This window comes from Choloepus didactylus, chromosome 1 (genome assembly GCF_015220235.1).
Source record: "Choloepus didactylus isolate mChoDid1 chromosome 1, mChoDid1.pri, whole genome shotgun sequence".
Taxonomy (NCBI): domain Eukaryota; kingdom Metazoa; phylum Chordata; class Mammalia; order Pilosa; family Megalonychidae; genus Choloepus; species Choloepus didactylus.
In genome coordinates this window covers 22,166,723-22,185,156 of record NC_051307.1, presented here as the reverse complement: position 1 = coordinate 22,185,156, position 18,434 = coordinate 22,166,723, and positions in this window count along the sequence as shown.

Here is an 18,434-nt window from a genome sequence, read left to right as displayed (position 1 = left end):
CGCCAACCCCCAGCTTCCCCACACCACAGAGCAGCCACAGGTCTTTCAGCCAGCTTACTCACTTGTTTCAGAATGCAGACTCCAAGTTTCACCAAGTGCACGGCCCCTGTGGTTCTACCAGACCTTTTCCAGCTGGTGCATCACTGAAACCTGTATTCTGGGTCACCTTCTGGTTTTTATCCAGTATTTTTCATGGAGGTGTTTTTTTGCCCTGTCTCACCTAGCTGCCATCTTAGGTTCTCTCCTGTTGGTAGGTTTTTGATAACTGATTTGATCTCTTTACTTGTGATGGGTTTGTAAAGGTCTTCCATATATTCTTGAGTCAGTATACATTGTTTGTGTGTTTGTAGGAAGTTATCCCTTTCATCTAAGTTGTCTAGCTTGTTGGCATACAGTTGTTCATAGAACCAATTATGATGTTTTCATTTCTTTGGGGTCGGTAGTAATGCTCCTCCTCTCGTTTCTATTTTTATTTATTAGCAGCTTTTCTCTTTATGTGTTTGTCAACCTAGCTAAGGATTTGTGAATTTTATTAATTTTCTCAAGGACCAACTTTTGGTTAATTGATTTTATTTTTTATTCCCCACTTCATTAATTTCTGCTCTAATCATTGTTATTTCTTTCCTCCTGCTTGCTTTGGGATTAGTTTGCTGCTCTTTCTCCAGTTCCTCCAGTTGTTCAGTTACATCATTGATTTTAGCTCTTTTCTCCTCTTTAATATAGAATTTTAGGGCTATAAATTTCCCTCTTAGCCCTGCTTTTGATGCAACCCATAAGTTTTGATATGTGGTGTTCTCATTTTCTTTTGTCTAGAAATATTTACTTATTTTCCTTGCAATTTCTTCTTTGACCCACTGATTGTTTAAGGGCATGCTGTTTAACCTCCATATATTTGTGTATTTTATGGTACTCTGTTATTGATTTTCAGCTTTATTCCTTTATGATCAGAGAAAGTAGTTTGTATAATTCTAATGTTTTTAAATTTATTAAGATCTATTTTGTGTCCCAGCATATAGCCTATCCTTGAGAATATTCCATGAGCACTTGAGAAGAATGTGAAGCCTGCTGTTTTGAGATACTGTGTTCTTTATATGTCTGTTAGGTTTAGTTAACTTATCATTTTATTTAGGTTCTCTGTTTCTTTACTGATCCTCTGTGTGGTTGTTCAATCTATTGGAGAAAGTGTTGTGTTGAAGTTCCCCACTATTATGGTAGAGACACCTTTACTCCCTTTAGTTTTGCCAGTGTTGGCCTCATGTACTTTGGGGCGCATTGATTAGGAGAACAGATATTTATGATTGTTATCTCTTCTTGTTGAATTATCCCTTTTATTACTGTATAGTATACTTCTTTATCTCTTTTAAAGTCTATTTTGTCTAACACTAGTATAGCTACCCCAGCTTTCTTTTGGTTACTACTTGCTTGGGACACCTTTTTCAATCCTTTCACTTTCAACTTATTTGCATCTTTGAGTCTGTATGAGTTTCTTGTAAAGAGCATATAGAAGGATCATATATTTTAATCCATTCTGTCAATCAGTCTTTTGATTGAGGAGTTAAATCCATTAACATTCTAAATTATTACTGTAAAGGTAGTTCTTGATTCAACTATCTTATCCTTTGGTTTTTATTTGTCAGAACTATATTTTTTTTTCTCTCTCTCTTTGTCCTTTAAGTTAACCTTACTAATATTCTTCAATTCTATACCCTCCTCTAGACCTCTCTTTCCTGTTTTGTCTTTTCATCTGGCAGAACTCCTTTTAGTACTTCTAATAAGACTGGTCTCTGATTAACAAACTCCCTCATCTTCTGTTGATCCATGACTATTTAAAAATCTCCCTCATTTTTGAAGGACAGCTTTGCTGGATAGAGAATTCTTGGCTGGCAATTTTTCTCTTTCAGTATCTTAAATATATCATACCACTACCTTCTTCCTTCCATGGTGTCTGATAAGAAATCAGCACTTAATCTTATTTAGCTTCCCTTGTATGTGGTGAATCACTTTTCTCTTGCTACATTCCTAATTTTCTCCTTCTCTTTGGCATTTGACAGTCTGATTACTATGTGTCTTGGAGTGCATCTATTCAGATTTGTTCTGTTTGGAGTACATTGGGCTTCTTGGATTTTCATTTTTATGTCTTTTTTAAGGGTTAGGGAATTTTCAGTCATTATACCTTTGAATCTTTTTCTTGGTCCCTTTCCATTCTCTTCTCTTTCTGGGACATCCATGATGCATATATTTGTGCACTTTGTGTTGCCAATCATTTCCCTGAGACCCTGCTCATTTTTCCATCTTTTTCACCATTTGTTATTTTGTCCATTCAAATTCAGTTGATCTTTCTTTTAGCTAACTGATTCTTTCTTCTGCCTCTTCAAATCTGCTGTTGTGTGTCTTCAGTATATTTTTAATTTTATCTATAGTGTCTCTCATTTCCATAATATGTTATTTTTCTATGTATTCTTTCAAATTCTTCTTTATGCTTTTCTATTGTTTTCTTAATATCTTCTATTTCTTTATACACATTTTCCTTCATTTTTTTGCATTGATTCAGGAGATTTTTTTTCCCCATCTTTGATTATTCGTTCCAGATTCTGTGTCTCCTCTGACTTTTTGACCTGTTGCTTTATTTGGGCCACTTCTTCTTGAGTTTTAGTATGCCTTGGGTTTTTTGTTGATATCTGGTCATCTGATTATCTTGATTGGCCTATTCTGAAGGTCAAATTCACTCTCTTATCTAGGGTTTGGTTGTTGCTTGGGTTTGTATTAGGGCACTGCTTTGACAGTTAGGTCATTTATGTTTCTCAGGCAAAACAGGGCCAGGTACACATGCAGGGTTTGTAGATCATCTCCAGTGGGCCTATGATAGGATCTGGGAAGGTTCTGAAAAGCCCTTTCATTTTCCCTTAAATTTTCCAGCCTGCACAGCAGATGGTGCTCTTTGATGACTTAATCATCATCAGAAGCTGTTTACCTGCTGAAGCGTGGCAGCATCTGACTGGTCAGGGGGGAAACTGCATGGTTCCTGTAACCTCGGTTTACCAGTGAAGATCTAGCTCAATGTGGGGCTGTGTTCCCAGTGTACTTGTGGCAGAAAATCCCCCCACTGCTCTAGTCTACAGCTATCCACGAGGCAAGGATTGGGCTTTCAGCTGCTGTTTTCCTCAAGGGTGGAGGAGGGACACCAGGACACAAGGCTGGAAATACAGTTTCTGTCTATGTTTTTTCCGACATTTGTCCCTCAGTCACCTGAGCCAGTTTCTCCCTGGTTACTTGCTGCTTTTAGGGATTATTTTGCAGTTATCTTCCTGATTCTCCATTTTGGAAACTCCTCCTTGTTGGCCTTGACAGCTGCATAGTTGGAAAAATGTTTAATATAAATTTTTAGCTGGAAAATGCTTTGTATAGACTTTGGTAGCTAGAAATGTTTATTATGATCACTTCACTCAAGAAGCCTTGAGTTATTTCAAACCTAAAAGTCATTGCTGGCATAATTTTCTGTGATCTAATCTCAGAAGTCTACTCTCTATTCCTTTTCTATGACTTTAATGAAATCTTCACCAGCTCTGCTTACAAGTATAAAACACCATAGTGGCTAGTATCAGCACCTTCCTCCCTTTGAAGGACAAGATCAAAACCCTGCATGGTCAACAAAGAGAGAAGGACCAAAAGATAAGAGGATGTGCTGACCAAACAAAATGAAGCAGGCAACTGTTACTCAGTTATAATGAATCTGATGCCTGTTACTTGGTTTCTTTTTCTTTTCTTCTCTTTTTTTTCTGATTTATTCTGGACCCTGGCCATTCCTTTGTATGTCTGGACTATAAAAACTCAAATGTCCTTTCTCACTTCAAACTGGCTTTGGAAAATATCTCCTCCAGTTCCTTACATGTGCACCTATAATAAAACTCACCTTCTCACCAAAACAAAAAAATTCATTTATCTTTTTAATGTGAAATCAAGTAAGCCTAACCATTGAAGACCATGTTTTCTGATGGTAATAATTTGACCAGCCAGATGTGACACTACTGTTTTAAACACAGCCCTGATTCATGTCTCATTGACTGTGGGGCTCTTCTGGACTCCTTGTTCTGTGCCTAGCTGCTGCCCAGGAATTTTTCCCGGAGGACTGGAACTGGAGCATCGAGGTGTAGTCACCTGCCATGGACAGACAGTAGGCACATCTAGGTGAAGGTGACTTTGCAATCAAGACTTTCCCTGTTCTGGCTAAGTGTGTGATGTTTTGTTTGCCATGCTTACTCTACTTCCTTTTTTTTTAATTGGCCTATTGTGTTAAAAGGCTACTGAGTTGATCCAGGAGTTATACATGTGGACTTGGTGGGTTTGAGCCCCACTATCCATGACTCCAGATTTTTGGCTCTCCTGATAATTTTGTGCAGTTGCAGTTTGCAGTTGTGTAGGGTACCAATTGTGTTTGAGGAACTTCTACTCTGATGTTCTGTCTTCATGATTTCTGTTGATATTGCCCAGCCATGGGAAACTCTCAAAGTGTGCTGGGTACATCTCCCTTTGGAAGTATTCTCAATAATTGGTCTAAATTTGAGAAACATCATTTAAAGAAGGAATTGTTAGAACATTATTGCAACTCTGTGTGGCCACAATTTAGATTAAAGTGTGGAATGACCAGAAAATGGGACTCCTGACCTTCAGGTGATTATCCAATTAGAAATATATTCCAAGAAAAACAAGAGATTAGAAAAAGTGTCCTCTATTCAACCATTTGTGGGTTTGTGTAAACATAAAAACATTGTAAAAAATGTAGTTTACTATACCTTGATTCAGAGGGAGCTATATAGGAGGATCCTGTTGAAACAGAAAAGGAACCTATAAAGGAAGTATGCCAGTTTGTATATATTATGTACCCCAGAAAAAGCCATATTCTTTAATGCAATCTTGTGGAGGCAGATTGATTAATCTTTTTGATTAGGGTGTGACTTGTTGATTGAATGTTTCCATGGAGATTTGACCCCTCCCATTCAGGATTGGTTTTGATCAGTTTACGGGAGTCATCTGAAGGGAGCTCTCACAAAGAGCAGGGAGAGATGAAAATGCCCTGGGATGTGCTTAGCCAAGGCCCAGATGCTTGCTAATGCTTTTGAGATGCCAGCTCACAATTTGCTCTGGAGAAGCTAAGAGAGGGCAAAACATACCAAGAGATGCTTGCTGACACTTGGAAATGTTTGGAGATGCTAGCCCAGAGTTTGCTCCAGAGAAGCTGAGAGAGACAAGCCCAGAGGCATTTTGAAGAAAGCCATTTTGAAACCAGAACCCCAGAGCAAATAATCAGCAGATGCCAGCCATGTGTCTTCCCAGCTAACAGAGGTTTTTTGGATGCCAATGGCCTTTCTCTGGTGAATGTATCCTCTTGCTGATGCCTTAAGTTGGATATTTTTGTGGACTTCAGACTGTAAATTGTAACCAAATAAACTCTCTTTATAGAAGCCAATCCATTTCTGGTACTTTGCAGAACAGCAGCATTAGCAAACTGGAACAGGAGGCCTTCAAACATCATAAGGTGTTTAAAAGGAAGCCCCTGGATCATGTCCAAGAGGAAAGGAGATGGATATTGAAAGCCATCATAAAATCCTCACTTGTGAGAAGGATCCATTGGATGAACTTCTTTCCTCCCCATTCCCTCCACCTCCACCATCTGTTGGTGCAGGATGATATCACACTCACTGTCCCTGGCATCTGGTGGGTGGGGGGATGAAACCTCCAGAAGCAAGTCTGGCAACAATATCGTTGTCTCCTGCTCTGCACCTGTGAGCCTAGCCGAGCCCCTAGCACTCCTTCAGCATGCCCATATGATCCCCTTGAAGGAATGACTTCTCCATCACATACCCATAATGTTGCACAATTTAGACAGAGTGCAACTGCTTCTGGGATGAGACAATTTCCAATAAATCAGGTCCCTTTAAGAGTTGATACGGAAGAACACTCTCAAGGAACTATGTTTGTCCACATGCCATTTTCAACATCTGACTTGTTAAACTGGAGAAATAACACACCCAGTTACAGGGCTGATTCAGACCAAATGAAAAGACTCTGGTATAGATCTGGAAAGCCCAGAGAACACTAGAATAATTAACAACTCTAACTAGAGGCTTCAAGTAATTTTATGTATTAAACTTAAAGGATACTTTTTTTTTTGGCATACCTATAGCTTTTAAATCTCAAGAAATATTTGACTTTGAATGGGAAGACCCATATACTAAAGTTAAAGAGCAAATTACATAGAATATTTTACAGCAAAGATTTAAGAATTCTTCCAAACTCTTTGGAGAATTCTAAGAAAAAAATGTGTATAATTTGCAACTGCACTGAGATGTCCCTTTGCAATATGTAAATACTATTTTAATAGCCAGCAAAACTGTGGAAAATTCAGATGCAAATACTATTAAAACTCTAAATTGTCTTAATGCAGACAAAGAAATGCCTGGTATCTGCCATATCTAGATCCCCAGATTTGGGCTTATTACTAAATCTCTGTGTGCTGCTGTGCAGGATTCAGACCACAAAGCCCTAGAATTTACTGCAGAATGTAACCAGGCCTTTCATCAAATTAAAGAAAACCTAAGCACCACTCCAGCCTTGGGACTGCCTGATATATGCAAACTTTTAAATCTATTTTTACATGAGAGGCAGGGAATAAAAGTTAATGTTCTCACACAAAACTTTGGAGGGCACTGAAGACCTGCAGCATATTTTTCAAAGAAACTGGACTTAGTGACACAAAGGTAACCACCTTGTTCTTTGTTCTCTGTGGTTGCCACTTGTGACATTCTACAGGAAACAGCAAAATTTTCCTTGGGTCGGGAAGTTGCAGTACACATACCACACAGTGTGGTATCTCTGCTTGAGCAGAAAGGAGGCTACTAACTACTGGCAGGCTAGGAAAATAGCAAGTCATATTATTAAACAACCATAATGTGCACCTCTTAAGTTCTACAGTTTTAAATCCAGCTACACAGTTGCCTTACTCCAAAAGACTTGCTTTGTATGACTGCATTCAAGTGATTGAAACAGTGTTCAAAGTCAATCAGATTTAGGGGATACCCTTCTAAAGGAAACTGACCTTGAAATGTTCACTTATGGGAACAGTTTTATGAACAGTTTTGTGTGGGAACATTAACTTTTATTCCCTGCTTCTCGTGTAAAAACAGACTAAAAAGTTTGCATATATCAGGACATCGAGGATCAGGATATGCCCTAATAACACTGACAGAGGTGCTAGAAGCCAAACCCCTGCTGCCAGGTACATCAGCCCAGAAACTTGAATTCATTGCCCTGACCAGGCCTTGATTATCAGACAAGGTAAGAAAATAAATATTTATACAGATTCTCACTATGTCTTTTCTGTAACGGATGTTCATGATGCAATCTGGAGGGAAAGAAAACTTTTTGCCACCAATAACAAAGAAGCTAAGCATCCAGAGACCATATTGGCTTTATTGAAAGCTCTACTGCTACCATCAAAAGTTGCTGTGGTGCATTGTTTGGGGCATCAAAAGTCAAACAGCTCTCTAACAAAAGAGAAACATAGAAAAAAAAATTAATTGTGGTGATGGATGCTTAGCTGTGTGATGGCACTGTGAGCACTTTGCATGATTGTGTGGTATGTGAACAATCTCAATAAAATTGAATTTTAAAAGAAAGGGAATCATAAAATAAATTTGGCAGCAAATTTGACTCCCAAAGCACCAAAGAATTAGCTCTTGTCCTGACAACAGACCTCTCATCATTCACCCCATCTGATGATCCAAGAGATTTAGACAAAGCTAAATAAAATAAGAATTTAATGTTAAGTCAGAGAAAAAAATTGTTGCAATCAAAATTAAGACAAATTTTGCTACCAGAAAAATTAGCAGAACCAGTGCTGTCATATTTACACCAAGGAACTCACTATATAAAAGGAGGCCTTTGAAACATTAATCAGACGGCACATTGCAAAACCAAAAATCCAAGCAACAATCCATAAAATAATAAGCAATTGTGTTCCTCCTAGAAACCTCTGTTGACTAAAAAACTGAAAAAATAGCCCATGTTCTAAAAAACTATTGCTAAAATATGTAAGAAATTAATCTCATCTGGGACAAGGTATTGTCTATTGCCCTCCTATCAGAATCCAAGTTGCCCCTAGATGTGGAATAGCTCTGAGTCCTTTTAAAATAATTTATGGGAGGCCCTTCCTCAAAAATGCAATTGAAAACATGCCTATACAGACCCTGTATAATAAATTGTAAAGAGATGCAGTCATCTCTCTAGAGAGTTCTGTAAAGATGATTTCTAAGTTTTCTAATAATTGACTTTCCCTGCAAATACAGCCTTATACTCTCACAAGTCAGGAGACTGAGTGTTATTAAAAACATGGAAAAATAAGCACCCCAAATGTCAACTTATTAAAAATGGGAGAGACCTTATATTATATTGCTAATCACTCACTGTTCTTTGAAACAGAAGAGTGTTAAGCCTTGGATTCCCTGTTCATGAGCTAAGCCAGCCCCAGAGGAGATGGAAGTCAAAGAGGATGCTTCCACTCTTGTACACCCACTAATTTAAAATTACTCTTCTGTAGCTTGCCTAAAACAGTAGAATAATTAAAATTAAAATGTACACCTTTTGCTTTTTCTCCTATCCTATTTTGTGCAAAGAAATATCTTCCTAAAATAGACTGCAACAGTAGCAACTGTCCATCAAAAAAAAAAAAAAAAAAAATGATTGCTAGGTTTGTACTTATTTGCCTACTGCTGCAAGCACTAGTTTACCCTAAGCCATCTGACCTTTCTCACCACAAAATTAGTCTAATTAGTTAATATTCATCCTATGATCCTATTCCTACAAACATGGGAAGATCTTCCAAGACCTAGTCTGGGTCCTTATGGAAACCCTTAACAGAGTCTTCAGTTTAACTTTAGAGAAGCCCAGGAAAAGTAAAAAAAAAAAATATATATATATATATATATATACCCCATTCTAAGTGTGATAAAGTCATCTTCCCTTGGAAAGATGAGTGGCCCAGTTTAAAATCATTAAAACCATAGAATCTAATCATGGAGCTAGCCTCTGAAAGAAAATAAATTACCAGCCTTTTTGCCTCTATCTGGAGCCAGGTGGCTCTGTAGGTCTAACTTCTAGCCATATTTGCCTTAAAATAAAAGAAGGAAATGCACTAATACCCCTTATTGCCTGGACAAATACTTAAAAGTCTACCTAAAACGTCAAGCAAGGGCTCAGTCCATTAAAGAAAGAAAGAATCAGATGACAAAAGTTGTCCTTCAAAACAGAATGGCTTTAGATCTACTGACTGCAGCTCAAGGAGAATGTGCTCTCATTGATGCAATGCTACACATATGTACCAGATGAATATGACAATGTCTCTTTGAGTATTAGATCACATGCAAAATGATGTTAATTGTGATAAAATTACAGTAAACTGAACTTGTTTTCTGAGGGGTTAATGAACTTACCTATGAAATGGAAAATAGACCTTATTAGCACAACTTTTATTTTGCTTTCCATATGTTTGTCTTGCTATTGCCTATATTGTATCTACAAGTTTATGACCAGAGCATCTTCCAGATTAATATAAAATTTTCTTTGCCCTTGCTCAGCAAAGAAGCAGTTGCAGAAGATAAGACCTGTATCCACTTTACCTTTATGAGAAAATGCTCATGAGATGCCCCTTCTTAAGAATAAGAAGGATTGACATCAAAAAGGCGGAACTTGGTAGATGAACAGTTGGAAAAAATGCTGAATATAATCGTTTAGCTGAAGATGCTTAGTATAGTCTTTGGTAGCTAGAAATGTTTATTACGGTCACTTCACTCAAGCAGTCTTGAGTTATTTCAAGCCTAAAAGTCCTTGCTGGCATAATTTGCTGTGACCTAATCTCAGAAGTTTATTCTATTCCTTTTCTATGACTTCAATGAAATCCTCACCAGCTCTGCTTGCAGGTATAAAACACCACAGGGGCTAGTATCACCACCTTCCTCCTTTTGAAGTACAAGATCAAAAATCTGCATGGTCAACAAAGAGAGAAGGGCCTACAAGATAACAGGATGTGCTGACTGAGCAAAATGAAGCAGGAGCCTGTTACTCAATGTTGATGAATGCTGTGACTGTTTTGTCTGCTTTCTTCTGGACCCTGGCCATTCCTTTGTCTGTTTGGACTATAAAAACTCTACAAATTCCATGTTTGATGTAAAAACAATTATAACTTAGTGTGTATCTTTGTAACGTAGTTTTGTACAGGTAACTAAAATCCTCCTTATAAATACAGCAGTCAATGCTCAGTCTTCATCTTACTATAAAACACATTAAAACAAGTATGATGCTACTGAGAAGTATAGAGTGCCAAAACGGATAGAAAAGGACTTAATTTTGGCAGCAGCATTTGATACAATTGATAGTCTTCACTTTCTTGAAATACATTCTTCATTCAGCTTCCAAGATGGAGAATATCATTTTCCCCTCATTATGTTTCTTTGTATTCCCTTCACTGGCTCTTCTTCCTCTTTCATGCCTATAAATGTTGCAAATCCCAGAATGCAGTCCTCAGATCTGTTGACTAGTCATTCCCTGGGTCAATTAATAACTCTTAACACTGGCCTTATACTTGGATCACCTGAAAAGTGTTTCAAAATATCTGTGCCTGGGCCTTCCACCCACTCCCTGAGACTTAGAATTTATCCCTATGGAATGATTCTTAGGTTTTAGTACTTCATTATAAGATTGCAAGGTGATTCTGGTAGAATAACTAAAAAGACCCCTGCCACATGGTCTACTTGTAGGATGAAGTTTTTATGGAATTTAGACTGTAGAGTATTAGAGCACCATGTACCACCCATCATGCTTTCTGTTTTGCCAGAAGGTACACTTGGCCCATTTTTAAAGCCTACAAAAAAATGGTTTGGAAGAAGAGTGCAAATATATGGAAGGAATAAAGAAACTAAATAGTTGTTCTACAGTGGAGTTTGAAACTTCAGGAGACATATTAAAACACTTTGAAAACATACGCAAATTTTCTATCCTTTCAACCAATTATGATATAAATTAGTAATATGAATCAGAGGTTGTAAAGATGTACATTTTCCTGGTTTAAATTTTGCAGGAAACCTAAATCATCCATCAGCACAACATGAGTGTTTTGAATAGATCATCAGAGTATCTCATGTAGATTGCAATTGTATAAATATTCAGATTTAAATTTATTTCTCTGGGGAAATAAACATTATTTCTTTTTCCAGAATAAGCATCCAACAATGTAGTATGGAAAAGATTCTGTAGATAATGCTTGACACAGTTGTTTTTCAAAATGTGGACATTGAGTTTGTAATGTAGCAGTTATTTTTAAAAGGATGTATGTCAATTAATCAATATTTTTGAATAGTTGGTGTTTATAAAGTGATATGCCAGGCAAAGACATATGACATGCATAATACATGTTAAGAACAAGGTATGAGCTGAATAATATCACAGAATTGCAATGTATTTTTTGATTAAAGGTGTGGCTGAAAAACTGTTTGCTGAAAGACTACATCTATGAATCATGGATCCAATCAAGTCTCTGAGAAGAAGCCAGCAAAAAAGATGCAGTTACCTAGGAAAGGTCTCTGAAGTATCCTCTTGTCTGATACTTGGAACTCTGTGAAATGCATAGGAGACTGACACAGTTTTGAGTGTTTTTTATTAGCAGAAACACAGCCATCCTGGAATGAAAGAGAGATAAATGGGAAGAAATTAAGGGATAATGATTCCAAGGGAGGAACCATGGATACAGAGGTCTGGGCCGAAGGGACCTCCATCAGCCAAGAGGGTAGGCCTACCCCAGTGTTTGGAGAGTGTGGGGTTGCTGCAGATTACTCTCAAGCATTGAAATCTATTGGAGTTTGCCCTGCTATTTGGACCTGCCTGGGAACCATGACCCCTTTTCTCTTTCTAATTTCTCCCTTCTGGAATGGAAATGTCTATCCAATGCCTGCCCCTCCATTGTGTTATGAAAGCAGAGAACTTATTTTCTAAGTTTCAGATGTCCACACATGGAGAGGAATTTTGCTCTAGGAGGAACCATAAGCAGAGCTCATTTAGATAATCAGCTGATTTAGATGAGATAGAGAAGTGAACAGACAGCCCAAAAGGAAATTGTTTCAGAAAACTTGGAAAGCAACAAGTCCAGACTAAAGCAGTTCATAGGCTGAAAAAGTACAGCGTTTTGAGAAAAAAGAAAAGTATTTTATGAGATGTTGGAACAAAAGTCTTAGAAAATACTCAATTTCAATAATAGCAGACTTAAAGAAAAAAATGAATGGCAATCACTAACTCTAGAAAAGACAAACTGTTGGAGGGCATATGCCCCATGTGAAGCAAATAAAAATGAGCCATAAATTTGAGCTATTCCTGGAGAATTCATAGAACTATATGTTTGAAATATTCTCCTTTAAATGACAAAGGGATTGTGAATTTGGAATGATAGAGAGCAAAGCATATTTTTAGCAAACCCTCTGATTCTGTAGTGAATAATATTTACCTAACTATAATACTCAAAAAAGTATATATAAATATTTTTTCATATTTCATACATTGAAATTTATGTTTTTTGACTATACAACTCTTTGAGTTTGACAAATGTGTACAGTAAAGGAATCACTACCACAAGCAGGATATCAAATATTTGCCTTGCCCCAAAATTTCCTTCATGTGTCTTTGTAATAGTTGTCCTGGGCAATTACTGTTCTGATTCCCATCCCTATAAATGTTTCAAAACAGCATATAAATGCAATCATATAGTAGATAGTCTTTTTAGCTATCTTCTTTCAATGAGAATAATGTTTGAGGATTTACCCATATAATTTCTGTATCAGGAGGTGTGCCAGTTTGAATGTATTATGTCCCCCCAAATGCCATTATCTTTGTTGTAATCTTGTGTGGGCAGACCTATCAATGTTAATTAGATTGTAATTCTTTGCACCACACCTAACTGTGGGTGATGACTCTGGATAATTTCCATGGAGGTGTTGGCCCACCCATTTAGGGTGGGTGTGAATTAAATTACTGGAGCACTGTATAAGAGCTCAGACAGAAGGAGCAGTTTGTTACAGCCAAGAGGGAAACTTTGAAGAAAACACAGGAGCTGCAGATGAGAGACAGTTTGAAGATGGCTGTTGAAAGCAGACTCTTGCTCTGGAGAAGCTAAGAGTGGACGAATACCCCAACAGCAACTAAGAGTGACATTTTTGAGGAACTGGAGCCTAGCGAGGAACATCATGGGAGAAAGCCATTCTGAAACCAGAACTTTGGAGGAGACGCCAGCCACATGCCTTCCCAGTCAAAAGAGGTTTTCCGGACATCATTGGCCATCCTCCAGTGAAGGTACCTAATTGCTGATGTGTTATCTTGGACACTTTATGGCCTTGAGACTGTAACTGTGTAACCAGATAAAACCCCTTTTATAAAAGCCAATCCATCTCTGGTGTTTTGCATTATGGCAGCATTAGCAACTAGAACAGGAGGTGATTATTTTTATTGTTGACATGGCTTCCCTTTTATGGATGCATCAATTTATTTGTGCATTCATCAGTTGATATCCATTTGTCTTGTTTTCTATTTTTGGCATTCTATCAGTCAGGGTCTAATCAAGACAAAGAACTATGCCATAATTTGAACAAGAAATTTTAATATAAAAATATTAGTATGAGTACTGAAGTAGCAGATACAGAAAGTAGCTGTGACCCCAAAGGCTGAAATAGAGCACTCAGGAAAGAGAGTCAGACCTTATTGGAGTTGATACAGGATGGTGCAGAAATTTGATAAAGTGCTGGCTAGACTCACTAGAAATACACCATCTGAAATGCTGGAGGAAGATAGAATTTTTTTCAAGGTACTCCCACTTTGCTCTTATTCAAAATTGCTTTGAATTGGGGTGTATTGCCATTTTAACTATATTGAGAATTCTTTTTCATGTACACTATTTACTGCTTTTAACTTTTAGGATCAGTCTATATTTCAATCATGGAAAAATTGATTATTGTTACTGAACAGAATGCATATTTTATCAACCATGACAATATAAAATTAGTGAAATTGTTTGACAAAGTTTATGAAAAAGAAGTGAACAATAAGAAGTGGAGAGAAGGTTGAAAATGCTAATGTCATTATTTTAGAAAGTGAGGAATCAAGAAGCAGTTTTTATGAGTGATGGATTTTAAAAAGGAAGTCGACATTTGTTTGAAACTGCAAGCAACAAACGGAGGCACTGATTATGGAGTTACAAGGTAGTTTCTAGGCAACAAAACTGGTGATGTGGAGGAGTAATGGAATGGACATTAGGTTTCTTTATAAGGTCTTCTGTACTATATATTTTTAAACATATTTATGTGTTTATTTGATGAAAATTCCTTTAAAAACCTTAAAATTTGTTGTGATAGAGCTAGTACTTAAGATGTAATTACTGGCTTAAGAAAAAAATTCTCCACCTCTAAGTGGAAAACAGTAATTGTTATTTATTTTCTTGAAAGGAAACCTCCTGAGATCTAGCAAGTTACTTCATTTTCTAGTCTTTAAATGACTCAGCAAAATCCAATCAATACTTGGAGACACCAGGTATTGCTGAACATTAGGGCTTGAAATAGGGTTGAAATCAGGTCAATTGTTGAAAGTATGTGAGGAATCTGAGTCTCCAATCATTTTCCAATTTCTTGCGACTAGGCACTAGTCCCTCCCTCACTGTGTTAGTTTGTTATGGCTGCCATAACAAAATTCCACAAATTTGTACAACAGAAATTTACTGTCTCAGAGTTCTGTAGTCTCGAAGCCAGAAATCAAAGTTTGAGCTGGGCCTTAGTCCTTCTGAAATGTGTAGGGAGAGAATCCTTCCTTTGCCTTTTCCTAGTTTTAGGTGGTTTTCCAGCATTTTTGGCATTTCTTGCTGTGTCACAGAATAAGTCCAACCTCTGCCTCAGTCGTTCTTTGGCATTCTCTTGTTTATCTATGTCTGTGTCCAAATTTCTTCTTCTCATTAGAGCACCAGTCATTTTGAATTAAGGCTCAACCTAGTCCATTTTGGCCTCATCTTAACTAATCGTATCTCTAAGGATTGTATTTCAAAATAAAGGTCACATTTGTTAGGATTTGAAAATGACTTTTGGGGGACACAATTAAACTCATAAATTCACCCAGGAAAAAAATGGAAAGTATAATTTCTGGGAAGCTTAGACCAGTGATGTGCCCGTCTCTGGAATATAATGCAAATTGGAGACTGCAAGTTAGATGCCATTGGGAAAAACAAGGCTCACGGTGAAAGTCTATGAGTCCCTCCACAGCTAGTAACCAGGAGATTGGAGCATTCTTCTTTGGGGATTGTTAAAGTCCTCAAACAACAGGGCTATAGATATTGTTTTGGAGGTACCATGATGCAATAATTGGCCTTTACCTGATCATTGTAGTAAAGCTGTCTGATCAACAAGGCTAACTTATGCAGTCAAAATGTCCAAAGAATATTTTTAGTGCTACCTTTTAAATTATAATTGGACAGTTAAGGATCACTAGATATTTTTGGAGACTTCTAAATTAAAGATAAAAGAAACTAAAAAGTAGGCTAAAGGAAATCTTGTATAAACACAAAACATAGGAAAATTATAATTCCAAATAGTATATAAATAATCCTAAGAGAAAATAGAAAATAATGTGTCAAGAGAAACAACAAAATATATTTAAGTTAAAAATTAGATACTAAAAATGCTCTTGAAAACTGAAAAAAAAATATATTGCAGAAGGAAAAAAATCAACTAAATAGTAGGATACTAGTTGAAAAAGTCATCATGAATATAGAAAAAAGAAATATGCAAAATAACATAAAAAATTAAAGATTACAGGATTAATTCAGGAGGCTCAATAAATGAATACCAGGTTTAACAAATAAAGAGTTTCAGAAGTTATAAATTAATACAAGAAATTTTCCATAAGTTAGGAGCATGGGTTTCCAATTCAAAGTGGGTTACCATCTCATTTTTTATTTTAGAAAATTATAGTAATAGTTTCCAGTAGGACAGCAGGTCAAAAAGTAACTATGGTAATTGTCACAAAGACAAGGGAGCACCAACTACACATTCTTAAGTAAAAAATATTTCTCACAAGAATTCCATATCCATCTGTGCCAGTTTAAATGTATTATGTTCCCCAAAACACCATGTTCTTTAATGAAATCTTGTGGGGGCAGGTGTATTTAGTCTTGATTAGGTTAGAACTTTTGGATTAGGTTGTTTCTATGGAGATGTGACCCACCCAACTGTGGGTGATAACTTTGAGTAGATTATTTCCATAGAGGTGTGGCCCCACCTAATCAGCATGGTCTTGATTGGTTACTAGAGTACTTTAAAAAGAGTCACACAGGCCCAGAGCAGCTGCAGCCAAGAAAGACATTTTGGAGATGGCCATTGAAAGTAGAGTTTCACTAATCCAGAGTTTGCATGGAAGTTACTAAGAGAATACCCGCAGATGCCTAGAGAGAAATGTCCTAGGAGAAAGCCATTTTGAAACCAGAACCCAGCAGACACCAGCCAGGTGCCTATGCCTTCCCAGATGACAGAGATTTTTCTGGATGCCACTAGCCATCCTTCAGTAAAGGTACACTATTGATGCATTACCTTGGACACTTTATGGCCTTAAGACTGTAACTTTGTAACCAAATAAACCCCCTTTATAAAAGCCAATCCATTTCTGGTATTTTGTATAATGGAGGATACCTAAATCCTTATACAAAGAATAGCTGGAGATATGAACATATAAGACACTGCTAGCAGTGGCTCAGAAGGAAATCAGGAACATGTTATTGGAAATTGGAGGCAAAGGGATCATTATATAGTGGCAGAAATCTTAGTGGAATTGTGAGCTACAGTTACATGGAAAGCAGAAATTATAAGTGATGAACTTGAATATTTAGCAGTGGTTATAGCCATGTAGTGTTGAAAGAGTAATCTGGTTTCTTCTTGCTGCTGAAAGTCATAGAATGAAGGAAAACCTCTTAAGCAGAACTCAACCAGGACTGTCGATTATGCAAAGACACTAAAATTAGGAGATTCATTGTCATTAAAGCTTGCTATTGAGAATAGGCCAAGGGCATGGCTGGAAAAACACTTTTGCTAGTGTAGGAAGGATTAAAAGGTCAGAATATTCAATCATATAAAGGACACTTTGAAGAGATTAGATGTGTGACTCATAGATCCCTTCATCTATTGAAACAGAGGCCAGGAATAGAGATGGAATTTTCCAGAAAATATCCATGGAGAAGCCTCTTGTCTGTTGGAGTGAATCCGTGGGACATATGGCAGAATCTCAAGGGGTTATTGAAGATCTCCTGTCAGTAGAAACACTGTCAGGTTGGACTGAAAGGGACAGAGAAAGGATGAAGTGAAGGAAGGCTGTCAGAGTCCTGAATTCCTGTAGGAAGGAAACAGTTGATAAAAGTACTCAGCTGAAAACACAAGCTACCTTTCATTGAAAAGTGGGATGACTCTGTGGGCAGAGCTGCAGGCCCAAAGGGCAGACGTAGGAACCACAGAGGATTATTCCCAGACCTTGAAATTTAATGCTTGCCCAATTTGATTTTGAAATTCCTTGGGACTGGTAGTTTCTTTTTTCTTTCTATTTTTGAATGGGAATGTCTATAGCTGTTATACTATGCCTATCCCACCATAGTATTTTGGGATTATATAGTTATTTTTAGTTTCATAGGTCCACAGATGGAGAGGAAATTTGTGCCAGGATTGATTATACCATACCCAGAACTTCACCCATACCTAATTTATATGATTTAGATTATGAGATTTGAGACCTTTGTGCCGAAGAGACTTAGATGAGATTTTGGACTTTAGATGATGTCGTTCTGGGTTGAGTCTTTGGGGGACCTTGGGATGGTATGAATATATTTTGCATGTGTGACAGATATGGATTTTGGGGGGCCAGAAGACACACTGTAGTAGAAAGAATAATGTTTCTCTCAAGATATCCATATCCCAATTCCTGTAAATATGTTTCCTTACATAACAAAAACAATTTTATAGCCGTAATCAAGTTAAGTATCTTGAGATGGGAGATTATCCTGGGTTATCTGTGTAGGACCAATGTCATCACAAAGGTTCTTCTGAGAAAGGAGATTCAGAGTCAGAAAAAGGCACTGTGATGACAGAGGCTGAGTAAGAGAGAGATGGTAGATGCTCTGCTGCTTGCTTTGAAGATCAAAGGTGGGGCCATGAGCCAGGGAATGCAGGCAGCCCTTAGAAGATAGAAAAGGCAAAGAAATCAATTCTCATTGAACCCCCCAAGAAGCAGATTATGCCAACTCATTTCAGTCTTCTGACCACCCAAACTGTACTAGAATAAAATTACGTTGCTTTAAGAATAAACTTGTGTCAATTTAAGCC